Raw genomic sequence first — 11,762 nt, 5'->3', positions numbered from 1 at the left:
GGTGGCAGAGTGGCACTGTATGTGAAAGATAATGTAGAATCAAATGAAATAAAAATATTAAGTGAATCAACATCTTCCATAGAATCGCTATGGATAGAAATTCCATGCTCCAATAATAAGAAATTAGCAGTAGGGATATATTACCGACCACCTGACCAGGACAGCGATACTGACATAGAAATGCTGAGGGAGATTAGAGAGGCTACCAAAATAGAGAACTCTATAATAATGGGGAATTTTAATTACCCCCATATTGACTGGATACATGTCCCCTCAGGAAAAGAAGCGGAGATAAAATTTCTCAATGGCTTAAATGATTGCTTCTTGGAGCAGCTAGTGCAGGAACCCACAAGGGGAGAGACAATTCTCGATTTAGTCCTGAGTGGAGTGCAGGATCAGGTCCAGGATATAACCGTTACAGGACCGCTTGGGAATAGTGACCATAATATAATAACATTCAACATTCCTGTGGTGGGAAGAACACCTCAGCAGTCCAGCACCCTGGCATTTAATTTCAAAAAGGGGAATTACGCAAAAATGAGGAGGTTAGTTAAACAGAAATTAAAAGGCACAGTGACTAGAGTCAAATCCCTGAAAGCTGCATGGAAACTTTTTAAAGACACCATAATAGAGGCCCAACTTAAATGTATACCCCAAATTAAAAAACATAGCAAGAGACCTAAAAAAGAGTCATCGTGGCTTAACCACCATGTAAAAGAAGCAGTGAGGGACAAAAAGGTATCTTTTAAGAAGTGGAAGTCCAATCCTAGTGAGATAAATAGAAAGGAACATAAACACTGTCAAATCAAGTGTAAACATGTAATAAGAAAAGCAAAAAAAGATTTTGAGGAACAGCTAGCCAAAAACTCAAAAAGAAATAACAAAATGTTTTTTAAGTACATTAGAAGCAGGAAGCCTGCTAAAAAGCCTGTGGGTCCCCTAGATGATCAAGCTATAAAAGGAGCAATCAAGGACGATAAAGCCATTGCGGAGAAACTAAATGATTTCTTTGCTTCAGTCTTCACGGCTGAGGACGTTGGGGAGATTCCTGAATCTGCACCGTCCTTTGTGGGTGATGAATCTGAGGAACTGTCCTGGATTGAAGTGTCATTAGAGGAGGTTTTGGAACAAATAGAAAAATTTAATGTTAACAAATCTCCGGGACCGGATGGTATTCATCCAAGGGTTCTAAAAGAACTTAAATGGGAAATTGCTGAGCTATTATCTGTGGTTTGTAACCTATCCTTTAAATCGGCTTCCGTACCTAATGACTGGAAGGTAGCCAATGTGACACCAATATTTAAAAAGGGCTCTAGAGGCGATCCTGGCAATTACAGACCGGTAAGTCTAACTTCAGTACCGGGCAAATTAGTCGAAACAATAGTAAAGAATAAAATTGTGAAGCATGTAGAAGAACATAATTTGTTGGACAAAAGTCAACATGGTTTCTGTAAAGAGAAATCCTGTCTTACTAATCTATTAGAGTTCTTTGAAGGGGTTAACAAACATGCGGACAAGGGGGATCCAGTAGATATAGTATACTTGGATTTTCAGAAAGCCTTTGACAAGGTCCCTCACCAAAGGCTCTTGTGTAAATTACATGGCCATGGGATAAGAGGGAAGGTCCTTTCTTGGATTGAGAACTGGTTAAAAGACAGGAAACAAAGGGTAGGAATAAATGGTAAATTTTCAGATTGGAGAGGGGTAACTAGTGGTGTACCCCAAGGGTCAGTCCTGGGACCAATCCTTTTCAACTTATTCATAAATGATCTGGAGAAAGGGGTAAGCAGTGAGGTAGTAAAGTTTGCAGATGATACCAAACTGTTTAGGATAGTCAAGACAGAAGCAGACTGTGAGGGACTCCAAGAAGATCTCACCAAACTGAGTGATTGGGCAACAAAATGGCAAATGAAATTTAATGTGGATAAGTGTAAAGTAATGCACACCGGGAAAAATAACCCCAACTATATGTACAATATGATGGGGGCTAATTTGGCTACGACAAATCAGGAAAGAGATCTTGGAGTTATCGTGGACAGTTCTCTGAAAACTTCCACACAGAGTGCAGCGGCGGTCAAAAAGGCAAATAGGATGCTAGGAATTATTAGGAAAGGGATAGAAAATAAGACCCAGAATATCTTACTGCCCCTGTATAAAACTATGGTACGCCCACATCTTGAATATTGTGTACAGATGTGATCTCCTCACCTCAAAAAAGATATTTTGGCCTTGGAAAGGGTTCAGAAAAGGGCAACTAAAATGATTAGGGGTTTGGAACGGGTCCCATATGAGGAAGAGGTTAAAGTGACTGGGACTTTTCAGTTTAGAACAGAGGAGACTGAGGGGGGATATGATAAAGGTCTATAAAATCATGAGTGGTGTGGAGAGGGCTGATAAAGAAAAGTTATTTATTAGTTCCCATAATAGAAGAACTAGAGGACACCAAATGAAATTAATGGGTAGCAGGTTTAAAACTAATAAAAGGAAGTTCTTCTTCACACAGCATGTTGTCAACCTGTGGAACTCCTTGCCAGAGGAGGCTGTGAAGGCTAGGACTATAATAGAGTTTAAAGAGAAGCAGGATAATTTCATGGAGGTTAGGTCCATAAAAGGCTATTAGCCAGGGGATAAAATGGTGTCCTTGGCCTCTGTTTGTCAGAGGCTGGAGAGAGATGGCAGGAGACAAATCGCTTGATCATTGTCTTTGGTCCACCCTCTCTGGGGCACCTGGTGCTGGCCACTGTCGGCAGACAGGATACTAGGCTAGATGGACCTTTGGTCTGACCCAGTACGGCCGTTCTTATGTTCTTATGTCTTAGATATTTGCAGCTGTCATCTTGGGTGGCAACCAGGGGTTTCCTGATATTTGGTGGCAGCCCCTATTGTCTGGCTTCCCACCTTTTTATAGTTTTTGCCAAAGGCAAGAATCCTTAGTGTTGTGCTGAAACTTTTTTTTCATTTTCAGTGGAAAAGTACAACATCCAAGATAGGTCTCAGCATCAGCTGATGTGGCCACATGTCTTGGTAGGACTGTCCGTAGCACCTCCTCCCAGTTTTCGAAGGAGAACAAGTCCATTTCTAGTTCATTGTTTTCTTGCCAGTGGGCCACCAAGATCCTGAAGTATCGCTCCCACTTTGTATCATTGTATTAATAACACAGGTTTATACTCCATGGCTACGTCTAGACTGGCATGATTTTCCACAAATGCTTTTAATGGAAAAGTTTTTCCATTAAAAGCATTTGCGGAAAAGAGCGTCTAGATTGGCACGGACGCTTTTGCGCAAAAGCACTTTTTGCGGAAAAGCGTCCATGCCAATCTAGACGCGGTTTTGTGCACGAAAGCCTCAATCACCATTTTCGCCATCGGGGCTTTTTTGCACAAAACAGTTTTTAGCTGTCTACACTGGCCCTCTTGCGTAAATACATTTGCGCAAGAGGGCTTTTTCCCGAATGGGAGCAGCATTGTATTTGTGGAAGAACACTGACAATCTTACATTAGATTGTCAGTGTTATTGCGCAAATTCAAGCAGCCAGTGTAGACAGCTGGCAAGTTTTTTCACAAAAGCAGTCACTTTTGCAGAAAAACTTGCCGGTATAGACGCAGCCCATATTTCTAACTTCTAACGCAGCAATGATACATGCATACAAATGGGATATCCTATTCAGGAGATTACAAGCTTTCCCATAATCCCTTACATGAGGGGCATTTTGCATAAAGCATAGTCCAGTTATGTCCTATTCAGAAGCATGTTTCCATGAAGCTTATGGGATGCCCTGTGACAACTGCATCTTTATCCTTCATCTTAGGAGACTAAGGAACCAAGCGAGCTGATCTCAGAAGGGCACTAGCCAGGTCAGATGGGAAAGGCTGGAGGTAAGAGCAAAGAATCATCTTGAACAAAGACTGTCTCTTGCTACACTGTTACACTTTTTGATGTGTGTGTCCACTTTTATTTGCTTGTGAACATCTCTGCCTTTATACCTTTTACTGGGTATCTCCAAATCCAAGCTTTTGTGCTAATACACTGGTTTTGCTTTTATTATAAATGGTCATTGCTGCATTGAGATTGGTGTATGTTCAAAAGCGTCAGAGGGGTAGCTGAGTTAGTCTGTAACTGGAAAAACTTAAAAAGCAACTCATAGTCTAGCAGCACCTTAAAGACTAACAAAACATGTAGATGGTATCATGAGTTTTCGTGGGCACAACCCACTTCATCTGAAGAAATGGGTTGTGCCCACGAAAGCTCATGACACCATCTACATGTTTTGTTAGTCTTTAAGGAGATGCTAGACTATTGGTTGTTTTTTAAGGTTTTTTTTTTTTTTAAGATCAGTGTAGTGAGAGCTGGCAGATCAGAGTGTTTTACTGTCTCTTGCAAGACCATAAACCTGGCATGCGTTCGGGAAGGGCCCCGTGAGAGAGCCTAGTCTCTGCAGTCAGGTTGTTTTGAGGTGAATTCAGGGCTGGTAGGGTTCTAATGTCTGCCTGCTGGAGGAGGCTTGAGGGCTGCTGGTAGCTATAGGGAGTCATTGCTCTGGACTACAGCTGTATAGTCACAGGGCAGCCAGGGTTACAAGACAAATGGTGACCGAACCCCTCACTGGCCTGGGTCGAACCCCAAAATGTGTCAGGGACCATCTGTGAGGGGTCAGACACTGTCTGTTGTTTAGTTTGTCAGTTCAGGCAGGAAAAAAAAATCTTTACAGCAAGATATGGGCAAGCTAATTCCTGGACAAATTACTTTTACTGCTATGATCTGATTGAATTTTTCCTCAGACGGGTTCCACAACTGGTGAGCCTTTCTCTTTCAAACTTCTTCCCCATTAACCTAAGAACATGATTCACAATGACAGAAAAAGGGGAAACAATTGTCACAAGGTCGTGATCCAGCGACCTTCGGAGAGCGGAGAGGTCACAGCCCACACAAACCGAGGAGACGAATCAGGGCGACTGTTTGGAGAAAAGACGGGGAGAAACGGACCACTTAGCTCTCCATATTCATTTTACCAGTGTGTTTGACAAAGACTATAAAACGAGATAGTCTGACAGGGAATATTTCACATTGTTCATTGCAGTTGCTGTACAGACCGCTAACACTCAGCGATTAAGTAATTAAAGGCTTTTGTATCGATAGAATGTCAGAATCTGTATGTGTGTTGAAAGAGTGCAAGAGAGAAATTGCATGTGTAAAGAAAGTGAAAACATAGTTTAAAAACAAAGGGGATTCTGCCACTGGGACGGCAGGAGAGCGATCAGAACTTTCCTTAAAACACAGAGGCTGCGTCTACACTGGCATGATTTTGCGCAAATACTTTTAATGGAAAAGTTTTTCCGTTAAAAGTATTTGCGCAAGAGAGCGTCTCTACTGGCATGTGCCTTTGCGGAAAAGATTTGCTTTTGCGCAAAAGCATCCGTGCCAGCGTAGACGCTCTCTTGCGCAAGAAAGCTCCGATGGCCATTTTAGCCATCGGGCTTTCTTGCGCAAGAAATTGATGTTACCTGTCTACACTGGCCTCTTGCACAAGAACACTTGCGCAAGAGGACTTATCCCTGAGTGGAAGCATCAGAGTATTTGCGCAAGAAGCACTGATTTCATACAGTAGAACATCAGTATTCTTGCACAAATACTCGCGGCCAGTGTAGACAGGCTGCAAGATGTTGCGCAAATCTTGCCAATGTCGACACAGCCAGAGATGGGTTTTTCTACTGCTGGCATTTATCAGCAAATTGGAGATTATAGACATGGCAGGTTGTTTGTGAGTCAAGACAGAGGAGCCTCCTATAAGTGTGAATTGCAATGTGACATGAGTTGCAAATGGTCTACAAATATGTTAATTACATTGTAACTTTGGATGGCTGCATTTTTAAACTAGTTGAAATCTCTATTCCTAAGAAAATTACAACCGCAATCAACTGTGTTAACTCCCTATTTGCCAATAGCAGCAAAGATAATAAGAAACAAATCTATGCAGATACCCTGTGCTACAGTAGCTAAGTTATTTTTCACCATAACAATGGATAAAAAGCCTGTGCACTGGAGGGCAGCTAGAAATTATTTGTAATTGGTGTGAAAGAATCTTTAAATCTGTATACTGCTTTTAACAGTGTGGGCTTAAATTACAGTTAATAGTTCGCATAGAAAAGGTAATAGGAGAAATAGTAAAATTCAGAATTCTTTAACATTAAAATGCTGTGTAGCTTTCCAGCCTTGGCATCATCTCTAATGGCTTTATCATTTAAAGAAAAAAACACACACACACAGAAGCATGAAGCTGTTTCCATGAACACAAGGAACCAACTTTTGGGTGACTGTTCTCAGCACTGCTAGTGTGCGCTGTGTGACTACACCACACATTTTTCTCACGTTATGCAAAAACCAGGAAAATTTGGTTGGAAAATGCTACAACAGCCAGAACTTAATGCATGGGCAGATTCTTCTGCAGGGACACTTGTTCTCTGTGGCACTTTGCCTGGAGAGCTGCAGCAGAACACAGCTTTGCTGAGGAAGCTCTTTACATCATTTCCGAAACACAACACTTGGTGCCTATTTAGAAAGAGTGTAAAGGGGGAAAGGTCCCTGCCACAAGGTAGCTGCTCAGTTCAGGGGAGCTAGGCTGAGCTCCACCAATGACTAAGCAGCTGTTTCCATGCTGAAGCTGGGAGGCCAGGAGTCAGGTGACTGAAGTTTGCTTGGTCTTCCTAAAAGGCAGAGGGTTGCTCTGGGGGCTGCAGTGCATAGGCAGTTGAGACACCTGTCTGGGGATACCAGCTGTGAGGTGGCATCAGAAGCCCTCTGAGCAGAGGCCTTTTGGGGGACCAAGTGAAATCTTCCCTCTAATCATTACCATCCCTGTGCAAATTTTTCCACCCATGTGCAGAATAAACTTTTTTATGTGCGCGAAGTCATGTGCAAATGGGCACTACCAATAGACACACAAAACCTAGCTGTGGGCGCTCTGCTATTCAGCTGGCTGGCACTGGAATTTCTCCTGAGAGGCTGCACGAGCGAGTGGCAGGACCAGGTGTGCCTGTTTTGATTGATGTTGAATTGTGTTGTCTCCATGGGTAAAGAGAGAGAAATCCTGATGACAGGGGAGTTTTTCTGATGCGCCTGCTGCCTTGCATGAGAATGGGTAAACTGAGGCAGGGTCTAACACTGGGGAGACCCTGGTACAGCTCCTTTAAAGAGTGAGGGCAGCACATCTCACCCGTGGAGTCTGGTTTGCATGCTAGCATTCAGTCTGCGTGCTAGTGCTTTCAGGATCTGACACCGGGGAGGAAGGAAAGTTCTCAGTGTTGCTCCATACAGGGATGCTTATGGGAAGTGAGTTGTGCCCAAAGGGCTCTGTGCAGTCTAGAAATGAATGCAGTAAGGCAGGGCTACTCAACATTTGGCTTGTGGGCTGCATGCGGCCCGTGGGCCTTTGTTTGTGACCCATGGTGCGGTTTGGATTTACATGGGGCTCAACAAACAGCCCGCGGGTAAGATCCTCTGAACACGACCTCCACTGGGAACACGCTCCCAGGCGGGATGAGCACTGAAAAATGCAAGCGGTCGGGCTGGTTGGAACAGGCAGGTACAGGGTGTTGGTGTTTCTAGCCCTCAGAGAGGAGGTGCTGAGAATGCTGGGGCATTGTGGGAATTGCTTTGTATTCATGCCCATCTGTGTGAAAGAAGCTTTTTGCATATATTTGCATATATATTTGCATGTATATACAACCACATTTAAGTTGCAGCCTTCGGCATGTGTTGTATCATTGTGGCCTCCTTGGCTTCCACAGTTGAGTAGCCCTGCAATAATTAGGGCATGTCTACACTAGGAAATTATTTTGAAATAATAACTCCCAAAATAACTATTTTGAAATAACGTGTCTAAACTTGTCCCAGGCAGGCTCCCTTAATGTGGACGCACTACCTCAACTTACAGCCCCAGGAAGGACTGGGGAGTAATTACTCTGAATGACTCTAGGAAGTAGTTATTTGGAAATAGCAGCAGTGGCGCATCTACACTAGTGCTATTTCAAAATAGCTATTAAATAGTTATTCCTCTTGGAAAGCAGGAGTTATTTCGAAATAAGGGACTTGGTAGTGTAGATGCTCCACCGGTTATTTCAAAATAAGGGGAGTTATTTCCTCTTGTTATGCTCCGCTTTCAAAATAACTCCCTAGCGCAGACCGGGGCAAAGAGACCAAAGCGTATTGGAAACATCACAGCCCACGAGTCCTGCCCCCCAAACAATGGAAGTTAATAATGTTCTGGGAAATGACTCACGTCAGACTCCTGTATCCTTGTTGGGGCACCCAAATAAGGGGAAGCTATTAGGCGTTCATAGCTTTTGAAAATAAGGCAGCTATATTTAGACACTTAACCTGCCCCCCGAGAAAATCTTGGCCACAGCACATGCAGCAGCAGCCTCTCCAGCACTTTGTGCGTTCAGAGGTAACAGAATCTCACAGGTGACAGGCCAGTACAAGCCTTCCCAGCCTTGGAGGCTTTTGCAAAATTTGTTTCATTGCTTTATTTTTGAGTTGCAACTATCAGCACTGTTATGAACAAATGAGTAACTGGAGAGAGTTGACAGCAACAGACTAGCACATGCCTTGAGCAACAAACAGCTCTTGCATTTTCTGTTAAGGTTGGGGTTTTTGTTTTTTGTTTTATCATCCATCTCTGGCATGTCTGTCAGTGACGAACGATGCGATAAAAGAATCCTCATTAAATTCCAAATTCTGAACAGCTAAATAAATTGGTAATTGCACAAATTGCCCCTGCCTTTAACTTCCAGAGAGCATTGCTGTCTTGGCACTCCTATAGCCGTCTGCTGTGTAGTGACTAGTTTGGCTTTTGTTGGAGACGCCACTGCGCTGCATGGACAGCATGTTGTAGTGATGCATGCAGAGAAGAGCGGGCATTGATTCCGTTACATCTGTGCCTTCCTCTTGGGTTTTTTTTTTTATGGATAAAACTTAATTGCTGGTGATCGGTGGCAACTCAGATTCTCTAGGTTCCTCAGGACATCTTCAAGTTTCCTGCAGAGATGCTCTGTGACCTGAGAGCCCGTCAAGGCTAACTGGCAAAGGATTTGGAACAGCAACTCTTCTCAGGCCTGACACGAGCAAGACTGAACACATCAGCCCCATAACATTTATCTGTGAAGAAGGTTGTGTGAGATCTTAAATGAAAGCTTATATCACTGTTTCTCAAAGTGGTCCACAGGCCCGCTTTGGAGAAGCCATCAGTAGGCCGATGCTGCTTTGTTTACCTAGAACAGTGGTTCCCAAACTTTTTGGCGTCACACCTCCTTTTTGATTTTTGAGAAATCTCCTGCCCCCTTCCCCCACCCCCCACAGTAGCAGCAAAACTTTTTGAGAAAAAAAACAGAACTGACCGGGCCAAAAAAAAAAAAGCAGCAACGCTTGAGGGGGAGGATTGAAAGGGGAGGACTGGGTCACCTCGCGCCCCCCCTGGAATTTCTTCATGCCCTCCTGTGACGGGGCGAGGCAGCCCCGCACTGAACCTACAGGACCCAGCCAGGGTTACCTGGCCGCAGAGGCCCCTCCCCCACAGCCCTACCAGGCATGCCCGGGCTGCAGCGGGGCTATAAAAGCCTGGGGAAGGACTCAGTCTGGGGAGACAGCCGGAGGAGAAGGACCGGGGCAGGGAGCTCCCACTCAGCTGGTGCCGGGGACGCCAGGAGAGGCCGAAAGGGATGCAGAGGCGAGTTGGGGTAACCCCGGGACTACCTACCGAGGGGACGCCGGCATGGAGCTCGCAGCCAGCTGGGCAGGTACAGGGGAAGGCACCCCCGGGGACTGGGTAGGAAGTGGCCCAGGGCAGGAGTGGGAGCCGCCTCTCCCACCCAGAGAACCTCGGTGCATTTTGGCCGGACTGCCCCGCCGAGGGAGTGACCCGTTACCCAGTTGCTCACAGGACCCTGGGCTGGGACCCGGTGGAGTAGGGTGGGCCCGGGTCCCCCTACCAGGGAGTGTATCCCGCTACAACCCTGAACTACAATGTGGACTCAGGCCAGAGGGCCTAGGCCTTGCTTAAGGGGCCAGCTATAGACTGTGGTGTGGACTCAGGCCGGAGGGCCTTGGGCTTGTTTAAAGGGCCAGCTATAAACTGCATCGGGGACTGCGTTGTGGACTCAGGCCAGAGAGCCTTGGCCTTGCTTACGGGGCCAGCTATAAACTGCATTGTGACTGTGCTGTGGACTCAGGCCAGAGGGCTTTGGCCTTGCTTAAAGGGCCAGCTATAAACTGTATTGTAACGGTGTTGGGGACTCAGGTGGGAGGGGCCCGCCACACCTCCAGTTTGGGAACCAATAACCTAGAAGGTTCTGTAGCCTTGCAGCTCCCATGGACTCCGGTTTGTCTTTTCCAGCCAAGGGAAGCCACGGGAAGTGGCAGCACAGGTCGAACCAGAGCCTAGGGGAACCGTGAGGCCCTCTGGCTAAGGAGCCTTTAGGTAGGTAAAGTGGTGCAGTCCCACATGCAGCTTTCCTGAAGCGGGCCCATGGAACACTTTGAGAAACACTGGCTTCTATCATGCTGGTGGTCAGATGCATTGTGAGAGGTCTATACAGGTGCTATTCAAGAAGCGTTATGAACATACTAAAAAGATGTTTAAACTAAGTCACCGGGCAGAGTGGTAAGCAAGTCTCTCCCAGATGAAGGAATGCAGATTTACCTGTCTGCGTGGCTTCTCATGTGCATTATGCAGGGGAAGTCTAAAACAAAGGGAATTGCATTTTACATCTGAGGTAAACAAGATGAATAAGTTGACAAAAGGAACGTGGGGTGAACGCACTGCAAACTAGCAGCAGGAAGGAAGGGTTTTATCTAGGGAATAGGGTATGTAAAGGTCTTTAGGACAGTAAGAAGAGGGAAAGGGACCCATTCATTATGCATCGCTGAGTGAGTAAGGAAAGTGCTTTTGCATCCATGAAAGATGGATGCTAGCCATGGGAGCTGGTGATGCTGAAAGGTTGCTTTAGGTGAAAATTTTATCTTAGATAAAGGTCTTAACATGTTAAAGTATGATTAGTCTCAGTGTATGTCTACACTGCACACTTATTTTGAAATAAGCTATTTTGAAATAGCACTTCTATACTGCAAGGAAGCCTCAAAATTAATCCGAGGCAAGCTTCCCTAATGTAGAATGCATCTAAACTGCAGGGTTTAACTTGAAATAAGCTACGCAAATTGAGCTACGTCAATTGTGTAGCTTATTTTGAAATAGCTTATTTCAAAGTAAGGAGCATCTACACAGCACTCATTTTGAAATAGAGCACCCTTCCTCCGACTTCCCTTACTGCTCAGACAATGAGGGTTAGAGGAGTCAGAGTAAGAAGTCCTCCAGCTTGACAGTATTTTGACACTATTTCAAAATAACTGCCTGCTGTGTGGACGCAGACTACGTTATTTCAGAATAGCGCTAGTTATTTCAAAATAGTGTTGCAGCATGGACTTATCTGTAGACTTGCTATCTCGATTTAAGAGCCCCAGGAGGCACCAAGGAGAACTAATAATGGCCCTGGTGAAGGGTTATTTTGAAATAGCAGCAGTGGAGCATCTACACGTGCCTTATTTCGAAATCACTATTTTGGAATAGGCGTTATTCCTCATAGAATGAGGTTTACAGATTTTGGAATAAGCCGTCCACTATTTGGAAATTAGACCAATCTGATTAGCTTCTATGATGAGGTAACTGGCTCGGTGGACATGGGGAAGTCAGTGGATGTGATATACCTTGACTT

The 11,762-nt window shown here is 44.9% G+C and overlaps 1 long non-coding RNA gene across 1 annotated transcript in view; it reads left to right on the top strand.

Moving 5' to 3' along the window:
- The first annotated feature begins 3,806 nt into the window (after positions 1 to 3,806).
- LOC112547617 (uncharacterized) overlaps positions 3,807 to 11,762 on the top strand; it is a 50,859-nt gene continuing 42,903 nt past the window's right edge. The window contains exon 1 of the long non-coding RNA XR_012897638.1: positions 3,807 to 3,875. This is a non-coding gene — a long non-coding RNA (uncharacterized LOC112547617). The remainder of the gene's footprint in view (positions 3,876 to 11,762) is intronic.

The sequence above is a fragment of the Pelodiscus sinensis genome, chromosome 25 (assembly GCF_049634645.1).
Source record: "Pelodiscus sinensis isolate JC-2024 chromosome 25, ASM4963464v1, whole genome shotgun sequence".
Taxonomy (NCBI): domain Eukaryota; kingdom Metazoa; phylum Chordata; order Testudines; family Trionychidae; genus Pelodiscus; species Pelodiscus sinensis.
Note: the sequence above shows the minus strand (reverse complement) of the source record. Positions and strands in the feature narration are given on the sequence as shown.